The sequence below is a fragment of the Cervus canadensis genome, chromosome X (assembly GCF_019320065.1).
Source record: "Cervus canadensis isolate Bull #8, Minnesota chromosome X, ASM1932006v1, whole genome shotgun sequence".
Lineage (NCBI taxonomy): Eukaryota > Metazoa > Chordata > Mammalia > Artiodactyla > Cervidae > Cervus > Cervus canadensis.
The window spans coordinates 35779683-35795065 of record NC_057419.1 but is presented as its reverse complement, the minus strand read 5'-3'; the positions used below and the strand labels follow the sequence as shown (position 1 = coordinate 35795065).

The 15383-nt window shown below is 36.5% G+C and overlaps 1 long non-coding RNA gene across 3 annotated transcripts in view; it reads left to right on the top strand.

Annotated features, from left to right (window-relative positions):
* Nucleotides 1–15383, top strand: part of LOC122434601 — a 104996-nt gene that overhangs the window by 44231 nt on the left and 45382 nt on the right. For 2 of the 3 annotated variants that reach the window (XR_006267428.1, XR_006267426.1), the window contains exon 2: nucleotides 7819–7874. The exons of the other annotated variant lie outside the window; for it this stretch is intronic. This is a non-coding gene — a long non-coding RNA (uncharacterized LOC122434601). The remainder of the gene's footprint in view (nucleotides 1–7818; nucleotides 7875–15383) is intronic. 3 annotated transcript variants of the gene reach the window in all.

The following is a 15383-nucleotide window of genomic DNA, read 5'->3' as shown; positions in this document are numbered from 1 at the left end:
GTGTTATTAAAACTTTATGGTGTACAGTATTACAGTCATATTCATAATACAGTACTGGAAACATTGCATTTAAATACACCTCTGATGACAAAAAGAGATGCACATTTTCTCTAATTATTAATATAAGAGAGACAAGTATTAGTGATGTATTTCTTTAAAGCAAAGTTATGAAACAGTAATAAAACTAACCCCCAAATGTACACCTAATAAGTAAGAATAAGAAAGATGCAGGATACATTTTGAATATACAAAAGTCAATAATTTGGTTATATACCAGGAATGAACAATTGGAATTTGTAATAAAAAAAAAAAATTCCCATTTCCAGAGACACCCTTGGTAGTCCAGTGGCTAAGACTCCATACTCCCAATGCAGGGGGCCTTGGGTCAATCCCTGGTTGGGGAACTAGACCCCACATGCCACAGCTAAGAGTTTGCATGCTGCAACAAGGATCAAAGATCCTGCATGCCACAACTAAGACCCAGTGCAGTCAAACTTAAAAAAAAGTACCATTTCCAGTTGCACCAAACAAAAATGTAGTACTTAGGTATAAATCTAACAAAATATGTACAGGATCTGTTGATGAAAAACCAGAAAATACTAAGGAAAGAGATTAAATAAGATCTAAATAAATGGAGAGATACTTTCTGTTCATGGTTTGGAAAACTCAATATTGTTAAAATGTCAAATTTTCCTACCTTGAGCTATAGAGTCAATGTAATTTGCATCAAAATTCCACCAAAATACTTTGTTGATAAGCTGACTAAACCTTTTATGGAAAGGCTAATTATCTATAACTGGTAACAGTGTAGAAGAAGCACAAAGTTGGTTTCAATACCACTTGGTTTAAAAACTTACTGTATATATAAAGCTGTAGTTATGACAGCATCATGCAGCTAGTAAGAGGATAGGCACATGCATCAATAGAACAGAATAGACAACTCAGAAATAATCCATACAATATAGCAAACTAATCTTTGAGAAAGGCAGAAAAGCTGTAAAATGGTAAAAGGATAGTCTTATCAACAAGTACTGGAATAATTGTATGTCCACAGGTTAAAAAGTGAACCTACTTTGAGGCCCTCACCCTTTTATAAAAGCAAACTGAAAATAGAACATACACCTAAGTAGAAAATGGAAAATTGTAAGACTTCTGAAAGAAAATACAGGAGAACATGTGATTTGGGGTTTGGTGATGAGTTTTAGATACGACATCAAAAAAGAAATTGATAAGTAGGGCTTAATTAAAATTAAAAATATTTGCTCTGGTTATTCCCTGGTGGTTCAGTGGTTGGGACTCCATGCTTCCAGTGCAGGTAGTCTGGATTCAATCAATCCCTGGTTGGGGAGCTAAGATCCCATAAGCCGTGGGGTGCAGCCAAAAAAAAGTTTGCTCTGACAAAACACTGTCAAGTGAATGAAAAGACAAAAGCCACAGACTAGGAGAACATTTTGGGGCTTCCCTGGTGGCTCAGACGGTAAAGAATCTGCCTGCAATGCAGGAGACCCAGGTTCGATCCCAAGGTTGGGAAGATCCCCTGGAGAAGGAAATGGCAACCCACTCCAGTATTCTTGCCTGGGAATCCCATGGAGGGAGGACCCTGGTAGGCTACAGTCCATGGGGTTGCAAAGAGTTGGACACGACTGAGCGATTTCACTTTCACTTTAAGGAAGATGGGTCCTGAGTGTTCATTGGAAGGACTGATGCTGAAGCTGAAACTTCAATACTTTGGCCACCTCATGCGAAGAGTTGACTCATTGGAAAAGACCCTGATGCTGGGAGGGATTGGGGGCAGGAGGAGAAGGGGACGACAGAGGATGAGATGGCTGGATGGCATCACCGACTCGATGGACATGAGTTTGAGTAAACTCCAGGAGTTGGTGATGGACAGGGAGGCCTGGCGTGCTGCAATTCGTGGTGCTGCGATTCATGGGGTCGCAAAGAGTCGGACACGACTGAGTGACTGAACTGAATTGAATTGCAAATGAGCACCTTTTCATTGGCTCATTTGCCATCTCTGTATTTTCTTTGGTGAAGTTTATGTTCAGATCTTCTGCCCAATTTTGTCTTCTTTGTTTTCCTATTGTCAAGTTTTAAGTTGTTGTTTAGCTGCTAAGTCCTGTCTGACTCTTTGCGACCCCATGGACTGGAGCCAGCCAGGCTCCTCTGTCCATGGGATACTCCAGGCAAGAATACTGGAGTGGGTTTTAAGAGTTGTCAGTATGTTAAAGTCCTTTATCAGACAGGGGTTTTGCAAAATGTTCTCCTGGGTGTGTTAGTCACTCAGTCACGTCTGACTCTTTGCAACCCCATGAACTGTAGTCAGTCAGGCTCCTCTGTCCATGGGATTTCCCAGGTAAGAATACTGGAGTGGGTTGCCATTTCCTTCTCCAGGGGATCTTCCCAACTCAGGGATCAAACCCGGGTCTCCTGCATTGTAGGCAGGCACTTTGGTTAAAGTGCCACCAGGGAAGCCCATCTTCCTTAGGGGAATTCAAATTAAAAAAAGGTATCCCTATTCCCATATTAGAATGATTTAAAAATTTTAAAACCTATACATACCAATTGCTGGCGATAGGAAACCTTATTTTTAGTGTACTTTTAAATTTTTCTCAAGAAATTATAACATGCAGATTAACTTGAAACCATCTACTTCAGGTTAATACTAATTCATGTTCAATACTGTGTGAAATCTTCCAGTATTATTCTTGTTTTTTTTTTTTGCATCCTCTCTTCTTTGTGCTATTGCCGTGCAAATGAGGTCTTTACATGTTATAACCCAAAGTACTGTTTTATAGTTGTTCTATCCTTGTATCTTTTATGCAGCTCTCTCTCTCTCTTTTATTTTTATTTTTGGCCGCACTGTGCAGCATTCAGGATCTCAGTTCCCTGACCAGGGATGGAACCTTTGTCCCCTGCATTGGGAACATGGAGTCTTAGCCACTGGACTGCCAGGAAAGTCTCTATCCAGTTCTCTTTTAAATCATTTTAGAATTTAAAGAGTAAAGCATTATATTCTATCATTTATTTTTACCTATATAGTTAAACTTTTCTGGTCCTGTTTATTTCTTTGTATGGATTTGAGTTAAAGTCATTTAAAAAAAACAACAGAATTTGCTGTTTTAGTGCCATTTTAGGTTCATAGTAAAGTTGAAAGGATGGTACAGAGATTTCCCATATATTCCCTTCCCTCACATAAATAATGCCATTCTCATTATCAACATTCCCCACCACCTTGGTACTTCTGCTACAATTGATGAACCTACATTAACCCATCGTCCTCCAAGTCCAGTTTACATTAGGGTTCAGTCTTGCTGTTGCATATTCTGTGGGTTTGCACAAATTGATAATGACAGTATACCCAAGATTAAACTATTAATCAGAATCTCTGCCCTAAAAAAATCCTCTGTACTTTGCCTATTTATCCCTCCCTCCATCCCCTAACCTCTGGAAACCCACTGATCCTTTTACTGTCTCCGTAGTTTTGTCCTGAATGTTTTTTTTTTTTTTTCCCTCTTAGTTTTGTATTTTACTTTGGATAGTTTCTGTCAACCTGTGTTCTAGTGCTGGGAGCCAGCACACGAGATCCCACCCATGACAAGGTCATGAGGGAAAAAACCTGACGGGCAAGGCGGATCAGGTTTTCAGGGATTCCGAAAAGCTGCCTCACCTTAAAGATGATCTCTGTCTTTCTGATGCTTGCTATATTAGACTACTCCCTAATTTCTGTGACACAGGCAGAAGGCCTTCCCTGATCTCTTTCCTAATAAGAATCAATTTAGAACTTTAATCAATAAGTTTCCCAGGTGGTGGTATTTAATGAGATTATCCAGGGTGAAAGGAGTGTTTTAATTTAAACTCCTTTGCTGTATTTTAGTTTGTTTGGCAAATGGTACTAATGCCCTTATGGTACTAATATGCATGATTGCTTATAATACCCTAATCATAAAACAGCATAAAGAACCTGATCACATAAAGGCCCTAATAGAGCCCTTGGGGGTGAGGAAGCCCTATTAGAGAACATAAAAATATTATTCTAAAAGTGGTTATAGTTAAAGATTTAGAAAAATAAGAGTTTAAACCTGTTAATTTTAACCAGGAATGCTAAACAGGGGCTGCCTCACTGGAGCTGCAGAGTCTTTGTGTGGTAAACCTTTTAGATAAATTTAACTGATAACTTCTGCCAAAGGACTGACCTTTGTGTTCATTAAAGAATAGATTACAGAAAACAGCTTTGCATTCACCTAGGTCATAAAATGTCAATAGGCCCCAAGGCCAGAAGATAATGTACAAGACCCTCATAAACAAAGAAGTATGCAGAAAACACCCTGGTTTCATGAAGAACAAGCTGATGTAATGTTAAACTATCTTCTCCTTAGAAATGCACTAATTTAGGGTATAAAAGCCACGGTAAAAAATAAAGCATTGCCAGACTCCCAGACTCTGCCAGACCCTGCAAACACCCCCCTCATGCATATTAGTACCATAAGGGCATTAGTACCATTTGCCAAACAAACTAAAATACAGCAAAGGAGTTTAAATTAAAACACTCCTTTCACCCTGGATAATCTCATTAAATACCATTAAATACCCTCTCCCTCCCCCTCTCTCCCTCTCCCTATCAAGGCTGGTCTCACGTGTCTCTCTCTCGCCGATGCCGTTCATCCTGAGGGTACCCCTGGATCCTGCTGAGGCTGGACCCCGGCATTCTAGTTACCTGATTATTCATTTGTGTTGAATATAATTATGAGCCCATTAAAGGCATTCTTCATTTCTGTTAATGTGTTTTTAATTTCTATCATTTTAATTTGACTGCTTCTTATAGTTTCTGCCTCTCTTCTGATATTACTTATGTGATCTTGTCTGTTGCCTATGTTTCAAACTTGTTCTTCTATTTTCTGTTAGTTCACACAACTTGTATCTGAGTCTGGTTTTAAAGATTACACTTTTTCAGACATTTATTTTTATCACTCTTGATTTACATGATAATTTATTGAAAGTCAGATATGTTATATAAGATAGTGGATATTGAAGTAAATATGTTTTATTCTTTGAGAAAAACACACCTTTCCTTTGTCTAGGCTTTTAATGTGGAATTTTGTATCACATTAGTGAGAAGTGGGCTTTTTCTGAAGCTTGTTCCTATGTTATCTCAGTGCATTAGAGATTTTGAAGCATATAATGATAGCTTGTTTCTCTGTTCTTGCTTGGCTTTGGGTTTCCCCCATTGCATTTCTTCCCAGAGAGGGTCTTTCCTCTTCAGTTTTCCACTGTATATTATTTTACTTTTAAACTGGTTCTTTGATTCTGGGTCTTAGAGTATGGCCTGTACACGTTTTCTTGCACCTTCCAAGGTGTAAGCGTCTTTTAATTTCATGGCTGCAGTCATCATCTGTAGTGATTTTGGAGCCCAAAAAAATAAAATGTGACACTGTTTCCACTGTTTCCCCATCTATTTCCCATGAAGTGATGGGACCAGATGCCATGTTCTTAGTTTTCTGAATGTTGAGCTTTAAGCCAACTTTTTTACTCTCCTCTTTCACTTTCATCAAGAAGCTTTTTAGTTCCTCTTCACTTTCTGCCATAAGGGTGGTGTCATCTGCATATCTGAGGTTATTGATATTTCTCCTGGCAATCTTGATTTCAGCTTGTTCTTCTTCCAGCCCAGTTTCTCATAGCTAAAGACAAAAGAGGTTGTTGGGGGTAGTGGTTTGGGACCTCACAGGGAAGGAAGGCAATTCACATGGAAAAGCAAACATTTGGTATGTAAATGCAGACAACCTGACAAGGAGTAGACTCTTGATCTCTAGGTCTTGCTGAATTTCCTCCCATCACAGCTAGTCCATATTATTTGCAGATATTTCTGGTGATAGCTCTATTCCAGGAACAGGCCCTTAATCTATATTCTTTAGGTAGTTTCAGGATAGGTATGAAGAAAGTCTTCCAGAGTCTTCTGTTATTTATAAATAATCAGCCAAAATTAATCCTCATGCCAAAGAGAAACATTTTGAGGTGGCAAATTTTGCATCTTAAGTGTTTCATTTCCATCACCTATGAAAGTTTCCTTGTGCTCCTTTCCAATCAATTCACCTCTCCCTACCTAGCAGCAGTGATTTAATTCTAGGTTAATGAAATTATTTGTAAATGTTTTTGATTTACCAATATTTTTCATTTTTGTTTTATTTTTTTCTATATTTTTCTTTAAGTTTTATTGAGATATAATGGACTATAGCACTGTATATAAGTTTAAGGTGTATAGCATAATGATTAGACTTACATGCATCATGAAATGATTACCACAGTGAATTTGGTGACTATCCATACCTCATATAGATGCAAAATTAAAGAAATAAAATTTTTTCTTGTGTTGAGGACTCAGGATTGGTTTACTCTTAAGAGTTTCCATGTATAACATATATCAGTGTTAATTTATTTTGTTGTAACATACATCCCTAGAACTTATTTATCTTATATAAGTACTAAATTACTGTACTTTTGACTGCCTTCATCCAGTCCCCCCAACACCATCCTGTCAATCTCTGGTAGCCAAAAATCTGGTGCCTTTTTGTATGAGTCAGTTTATTTTGAAGTATAATTCACCCACAATGCTATTAGTTCCTGTTGTACAGCAAACATACTGATTTCATATTTCTGTATATTTCAAAATGATCATCATGATAACTTTACTTAGCATCTGTCACCATTCAAAGCTATTACTTAATTATTGGCTAAATTTCCCACACTGTACATTTCATAGCTGTGACTCATTTATCTTGAAACTGTAAGTTTGCCCCTTTAAACTTACCCTCATCTATCTCTCTCTTCTGCCCACTCATTCCCCTCTGGCAACCATCTGTTCTCTGTATTTATATTTCTGTATTGTTATATTTGTTCATTTGGTTTGTTTTTTAAATTGCACTTAGCATAATAATAATTGATGCTTTTTGAATTGTGGTGTTGGAGAAGACTCTTGAGAGTCCCTTGGACAGGAAGGAGATCCAATCAGTCCATCCTAAAGGAAATCAGTCCTGAATATTCATTGGAAGGACTGATGCTGAAGCTGAAACTCCAATACTTTGGCCACCTGATGGGAAGATCTGACTCATTTGAAAAGACCTTTATGTTGGGAAAGATAGAAGGCAGGAGGAGGAGGGGATGACAGAGGATGAGATGGTTGGATGGCTTCACCTACTCAAGGGACATGAGTTTGAGTAGGCTCCGGGAATTGATGATGGACAGGGAAGCCTGGCATGCTGCAGTCCATGGGGTCAAAAAGAATTGGACACAACTGAGTGACTGAACTGAACTATAGCATAATACCCTCTAGGTCAGATTTCATTTTTTTGTGAGCTATAGTTGCCTCATGCCTCTCCCAGAGCCTCTGCAGGATCAGCAGGAGCATCTGATCCTTTCACATTATTGCTTCTTCCCAGAATCTGAGTATGTGAGATTTTGGGTGTGCCCCTTAAGAGTTGAATCTCTTCTACCCTCTGGTTCTCCTGGAAAGTAAGCCATCTAAATTTTTTTTTAATTAATTTATTTTTTATTGAAGGATAATTGCTTTACAGAATTTTGCTGTTCTCTGTCAAACCTCAGTATGAATCAGCCATAGGTATACACACATCCCCTCCCTTTTGAAGCTCCCTCCCATCTCCTTCCCCATCCCACCCCTCTAGGTTGACACAAAGTCCCTGTTTGAGTTTCGTGAAATTTTTAAATGAAATATTTCAAACAGAATATATTGAGAATGACAAACTGAGTGCTTGTTATCACCACCCTTCTTTAACAAATCTTAAACCTTATCGTATTCTGTTTCAGATTTTTAAAAACTTTAAACAGTGCAGTCAAAGCCTCCTCTTCATCACATGCCACAAGTAAGTCCTCTTCTGAAGTTGTATGTCCTTACCATGTGATTTTTAAAATACTTTCACTGCTTAGATATATAGTAATAGTTTTTCCATGCTACTAAGCTTTATTAAAATTCTATCATATTTTATGTATTCCACAACTTGGTTTTTTCACTCATCATTATTTTTTTGTTTTTTTTCATCATTATTTTTGAGATACAGGATATTCAGTAACTGTGGAGCAGTGTAGCCATAGTAGCTATTTACAGTATCTTTTGTGGGATTCATCTATATTGATAAGTATATTAGTCTAGCAAATTCATTTCAGTTACTGTATCATAGTGCACTGGGTGAAAATACAGTGGATCTGTTATCCCACTGATAGATGTTTAGGTTGTTTCCAGTTATTTACTATGAAATACCAGGCTATAGTAAAATCTTTAGAGGACTTCTTATGCATAGATGAGAATTTCTGTAGTGTTTTTGTTAAAGTGAAATTATGTAGTATGTAAATTGAAATATGTGTTACTCTTCAGAGTGATTGTCCCAATTTACACTCTCACCAAAGAATATGAAAATATTGGTTTCTCAGTAACATTTTCTTTCCTCTCCATATCTCTTTTCCCCTCTGCTTATTCTTTGCAAACTTTGTTATTATTTTTATAATTTGCCAATATGATTGATATGAAATTATATCGTGCTTTAATTTGCCTTTCACTAATTATTAGTGATGTTGAAGATCTTTTCATATGCTTATTAAAATTCTGGTTACTTTTTCTGAATGTTTCTGTTTTTATCATTTAATGCTATCTGTTAGGTTGTTTTGTCTTTTAATTTTGTTAATTGATTTGTAGCAGTATTATTTTTAATATTCTGGATTCCAGTCTATAGTAGTTTTTTAAAAATGTTCTGGATATCATTCCTTTTAAAAATTTTTTTCACTTGAAAATAATTTTAAACTTACAGAAACATACCAAAAGTAGTATAAGGAACACATGTATTCTCTTATCAGGATTTGTCTGTTGTTTACATTTTCCACTATTAGTTTTATCTTTTGTGCTCCTCCCTTTCCACTCTGTATAAATTTTTTTTTTCTAGAATATTTGGTCCTTTACCCCTAAATACTTCAGTGGATACTTTCTAAACAAACTTTTTTTTTTTTTAATAACTACAGTACATTTGTCAACCTCATATTTCTAAACTATTCTTCACATTTCATAACAATGTTCTTTATAGCATTTTTACCCCGTCTAGTCCTGAATCCAGCCTGCTGCTGCTTAGTTGCTAAGTTGTGTCTGACTCTTTGTTACCCCATGGACTGTAGCCTGCCAGGCTCCTTCTGTCCATGGGATTCTCCAGGAAAGAATACTGGAGTGGGTTGCCTTTTCCTTCTCCAAAATCCAGCCTACGGGTAAATATTAAATTTAGTTGTCATAATCTTTTTAGTCTTCTTTAATCTGCAGCATTTCTACAATCGGCAGGATTTCTACAGCCTTGCAAAACTATAGTACAGTATGGCAACTAGAATATTCACATTGTTAATGCTTCCATCAAAATGTAGTGAGACATTTTGAAATCATGAAAATATCTTGCATACCATAAAAATATCCCCCTGTAGCCTTTTTCCTTGCCCATTCTTTACTGTGATTGTTTTGTAACTCTAGTACTGCCTTCACATTTACCAGTCAGGCCTCAGGATAATACTATAAGAACAAGACCTACCCTCTCCTCTTTTTATTATTATGAGGGATTGAAATTAGCCTTTTTTCAATGGTTTATAATTCATTATATTTCTTAATTATTTTTGTGTTCAAAATGTTCTAGATATGGCCAGTGGAAGCCCTTGAAAACTGTTTATTATGCGCTTGTAATGTCCCCAACATTTATTTGAACATTTCCTTACTTTTGTCGTCATAAGATTCATCTTATACCTATCCTGACTCATCCTGCAATTGTCTGTTTTTTCTAGGAGCCTTGGTTCCTTTTAATGGAGGGTTAGTATTTACAAACCAAGACTTCAGTGCTTGGTTGCTCATTGCTCTTGAGGTCTTTTCTTCTTAGCCCTTTCAGTGTATAGAGTTAGAAGGTATATGCATATATACACACAGATACATAAATATATATACACGCAAACATATACATATTTCATGTGTTCATACTGTACCTTTAGTTCTAATCCATCCTTATAGTGTTCTTTCTTGCTTTACCTCACCCCATGTTTGTCTTTTCTGTCTGTGCACAGTGAGAAAACTGGCTCCTACAACACCAAAAATATTTACTCAGTTGTGCAATCTTACAATGTATCTAAAATATTTTCAAAACTGCTTCACATAAGTCAATAAACAAACCTATTAAAAATAGTTAAGGGTTAATTTTCACATTTCCGGCTGCTCACCCCCTGACACCCCGCTGCATCCCCCAAGACTGAGGGTATATTGTCAGATACTATGTTTATAAGATACTTGAATCCATCCTTTCTTCCTCCCTCCCTCCCTTCCTTCCATTCTTCCCCTTTCCTTGTCCATTGCCGTGATCCTTCCTCTTTCTCTTCCTTTTTCCCATCTCATTTGCCTCCTTTCCTTTTTTCCCTGTGGTTATGGTCTAAACTCAAAATGTACTGTGTTCATTTGTTTAGTTTTAGTTTTCCTTCCATTATGTTCTTATTGATATAATTTTATTTTTTGAATATTTAGGATAGTAATGTGCTTCAAAAGGTAGAAAATATACAAAGGGTTACACTCAGAGAAATGTAAATCACTCTCTCCTGTATCCTTTCTACCTCATTTGTCTCTTCATCCCTATGGGTAACCAGGTTCATTGTTTTCTGCTCTATTCTGCCAATACAGATACGTGTTTTCTTATTTTCCCTTCTCACACAATAGATAGCATGATATATTTGTTCTTTAATATATCGCACTTTGAATTTTCCTTTTAATAGTACTTCTTGGAAACTACATATCAGTTCATAATATCCCTGTATTATTTTTCGAATGTATGAAACATCTGTAGTGATATTCCTTATTTAATTCCTGATATTAGACATTTGTTTTTTTTAATCTAGTTTATCAGTTCTGAGTTTTTTTTTTTAAATTTTCTCTAATGTTTTTCAATTTTTATTTCAGTGATTTCTGTTCTTTTCGTTATAATTTCCTTTTGCTTGCTTTGAATTTGACTTGTCTTCTTATAGAAGCTTAAGCAAAATTTTTATTAGAGGACAGGATAATATTTTAGCTTTATGGACTATGTGGCCTTTCACAATTGCTTAGAGCTGGCATTGTGGCAGAAGTCAGCCGTAGATAATTCTTAAATGAGTGAATGTGGCTGTGTTCTGATAAAACATTATTTACAAAGACAACACAGGCCTGGGAGCTGTAGATCAGTGCCCTTCCCCCACCCTAGCCCTCAGCTTAGAGCATTGATCAGAGACCTTCCTTCTTTTCTAACATAGACATTTAAAGTCATAAATTTCTCTAGCTGATCTCGCAGATTTAAAGGGCTTCCCAGGTGGTGCTGGGGTAAAGAACCTGCCTGCCAATGCAGGACATGTAACAGATGTGGGTTTGATCCCTGCGTAGGGAAGATCCCCTGGAGAAGGGAGTGGCAACCCATTCTACTATTCTTGCTGGAGAATCCCATGGACATCTGAGTCTGGTAGGCTATAGTTGACAGGGTAGCACAGAATCAGACATGACTAAAGAGACTTAGCACACAGAAGGATTTAAAATATCTTTCATTATTGTTCAATGCCAAATGTCATCTAGTTTTTCCTATAATTTTTTTCACCGAGTCAGTGTTCATTTAAAGGAATGGTTAACTTCCATATATTTGGGGGTTTCCTGTTTACTTTATATTTTGTATGATCTTAATGTTTTTATTTATACCTGGACTGTATTATGGTCCAGAATATTGTCCATCTTAGTAAACCTACTTGGTACATTTGGAAATAATGTGCATTATGTCACTTTTGGTGTATTATCTAAGAATATAAATTGAATCTAGGTGATTGATAATATTGTTCATATATGTTATGCATGTATAAATTGCTAAATTCTTTTGTGGGTCTCTCAGTTGTTTCAGCTCAGTTCAGTTCAGTTCAGTTGGTCAGTCGTGTCCGACTCTTTGCAACCCCATGGATTGCAGCACACCAGGCCTCCCTGTCCATTACCAACTCCTGGAGTTTACTCAAACTCATGTCCCTTGAGTCAGTGATGCCATCCAACTATCTCATCCTCTGTCATCCCCTCCTCCTCCCACCTTCAATCCTTCCCAACATAAAGGTCTTTTCAGATGAGTCAGATCTTCCCATCATGTGGCCAAAGTATTGGAGTTTCAGTTTCAGCATCAGTCCTTCCAATGAATATTCAGGACTGATTTCCTTTAGGATGGACTGATTGGATCTCCTTGCAGTCCAAGGGACTCTCAAGAGTCTTCTTCAACACCACAGTTCAAAAACATCAATTCTTCTGCACTCAGCTTTCTCTATGGTCCAATTCTCACATCCATACATGACTACTGGAAAAACCATAGCCTTGACTAGACGGACCTTTGTTGGCAAAGTAATGTCTCTGCTTTTTAATGAGCTGTCTAGGTTGGTCATAACTTTCCTTCCAAGGAGTAAGCGTCTTTTAATTTCATGGCTGCAGTCACCATCTGCAGTGATTTTGGAGCCCCCAAAAGTAAAGTCTGCCACTGTTTCCACTGTTTCCCCATCTATTTGCCATGAAGTGGTGGGACCAGATGCCATGATCTTAGTTTTCTGAATGTTGAGCTTTAAGACAACTTTTTCACTCTCCTCTTTCACTTTTATCAAGAGGTTCTTTAGTTCTTCTTCGCTTTCTACCATAAAGGTGGTATCATCTCCATATCTGAGGTTGTTGATATTTCTCCCGACAATCTTGATTCCAGCTTGTGCTTCATCCAGTCCGGCATTTCTCATGATATACTCTGCATATAAGTTAAATAAGCATGGTGACAGTATACAGCCTTGATGTACTCCTTTCCTGATTTGGAACCAGTCTGTTGTTCCATGTCCAGTTCTAACTGTTGCTTCCTGACCTGCATACAGGTTTCTCAAGAGGCAGGTCAGGTGGTCTGGTATGCCCATCTCTTTCAGAATTTTCCATGGTTTATTGTGATCCACACAGTCAAAGGCTTTGGCATAGTCAATAAAGCAGAAATAGATGTTTTTCTGGAACTCTCTTGCTTTTTCGATGATCCAACAGATGCTGGCAGTTTGATCTCTGGTTCCTCTGCCTTTTCTAAATCCAGCTTGGATATCTGGAAGTTCACGGTTAATGTACTGTTGAAGCCTGGCTTGGAGAATTTTGAGCATTACTTTGCTAGCGTTTGAGATAAGTGCAATTGTGTGCTCATTTGCTTTGCCTTTCTTAGGGATTGGAATGAAAATGGACCTTTTCCAGTCCTGTGGCTACTGCTCAAGTTTCCAAATTTGCTGGCATATTGAGTGGAGCCCTTTCACAGCATCATCTTCCAGGATTTGAAATAGCTCCACTGGAATTCCATTAGAGAGCGGTTTAAAATTAGCAGTCATGAGTGTGGAATTGTCTTTTGTCAGTCTTTATTTCCAGTACTTTGATACTCTGTTACTAAGTACAGATACATTTGTGATTGTTCTGTCTTGTTGAATCAGTCCTTTTTTAGACCTTAGTCCTTTTTTTTTCTTTTTTTTTTTTTTTAATTTATTTGGCTGTGCTGGGTCTTAGTTGCGGCATTTGGGGTTTTTGTTGCCTCCTGTGGAATCTTTTGGTTGTGGCATATGGCAACAAGCTCCCGGACCAGGGATCATACCCAGGCACCCTGCATTGGGAGTGCAGAGTCTTCCCCACTGAATTGCCAGGGAAGTCCCAGTCTGAATCCTTGATTTCTAGTAATAAGTTTTGTTTTAAAATTTGTTTTATCTACTGTTAATACAACTAGTCTACTTATGCTTATCATTTCCTTGTGATGCCATTTTTCCATCCATTTCATTCTGTTTGTGTTTTATATTTAAAGTTAATCTCTGTACTTCATATTTAGTTTATCTTAATTTTTATATCTGTTCTTAACAGTTTTTGCTTTTTAATTGGAGCATTTATTCCATTAACATTCAATATAGTTATTGATGTGCCTCAGCTGCAGTCTAGCATTTTATTTTTGGCTTTTTATTTGTTTCCTCTATTATTAATTTCCTTGTTTCTCCTTTCTTGCTTTTCTGGGAACAGTTGAATATTTTTAAAATTCTATTTGAGTTTTTCTATTTAATATTTAGCTTATATTTTGTGCATTATTTTTATAGTGGCTTTTCTATGGATTACAGTGTTCATTCTTATGAAGAACCAAAAAAAAAAAAAAATGTTACACATTCTTTATAGAAAAGAAAGTTTCTACTCTAAGGTAAACCGAAATTGTAAACTAGGATTTGAGAATTTTAAAGTGGGCATTTTAAACTATTCTCAAAGAAGTGAAACTACATATTTTCAATGCATGAAAATCTCAGCAGAAAAATGGGAACTCTCAGAAAGGAACTCATGAAGAGGAAATAAGTGAAATTTTTAGAAAGGAATAATATAATTTCTGAAATATAAAGTTCATTGAAGGGCTTTAACTTTTGTTTACATATATATATATAGACATGACAGAAGAAAAAGTGAACTTGAAGCCAGATCAATAGAAATTATCTTATGTGAAGAAAAGAGTTAAAAAAGAGTGAGAAAAACTGAACAGAGCCACAGAAACCTGTGTAATTGGGATATCAGAAGAGATAGAGAGGGAGATGGGGAAAAACTTTTTGTTAGTGATTGAAAAATTCTCAAACTTGAATAAATGTAAAAATTTGCAGATAGAATATGTTAAATATTAAGTATGATAAAGGTAAAGATGTCCACCTGAGGCACATCATAATTAAAGTGTCTGAAACGAAACACAAAGTGTAAATCTTAGCAACAGAAAAGTTACATATAATCAGTCACAATGATCCTATTACTTTCTGACTTCTCATTAGAAGCCATTTCAATGAAACTGCATGCAACAGCAACTTTAAGTTGTTAGGGGGGAAAAAAGAAACAAACCTGTCAACCCTTGATGAATATCCAGTGAAAAGATTCAAAAATGAAGATGGGATAAAGGTATTTTCAATAAAGGAAAGCTATAAGAGTATTTGTTACAAATGGATATTATAACATGATAAAGGAGGTTCTTAAGATGGAAGTAAATGAACTTTCATGGAAACTTGGATCTTCAGAAAAAAATGAAGAGCATTAGAACTGGTAAATATCTGGGTAAATACAAAATCATTTTTTTCCCCCTTTTCTCTCTTAATAGCTTTATAAGATGGATACCTTATTAAAAATTAAAACTGTAACATTGTCTTATGAGGTCTATAACATTTATACATGTATTATATATAAAAAAGTAACAAAGAACAGGGAGATATGAGCTTATAACACTGCAAGATGTAAAGCAATACATTATTAACTGCATATGGACTGTGATACAGTAAGCTTTTACATATAGTTGGATCTCTTTCTGGAATTTCTT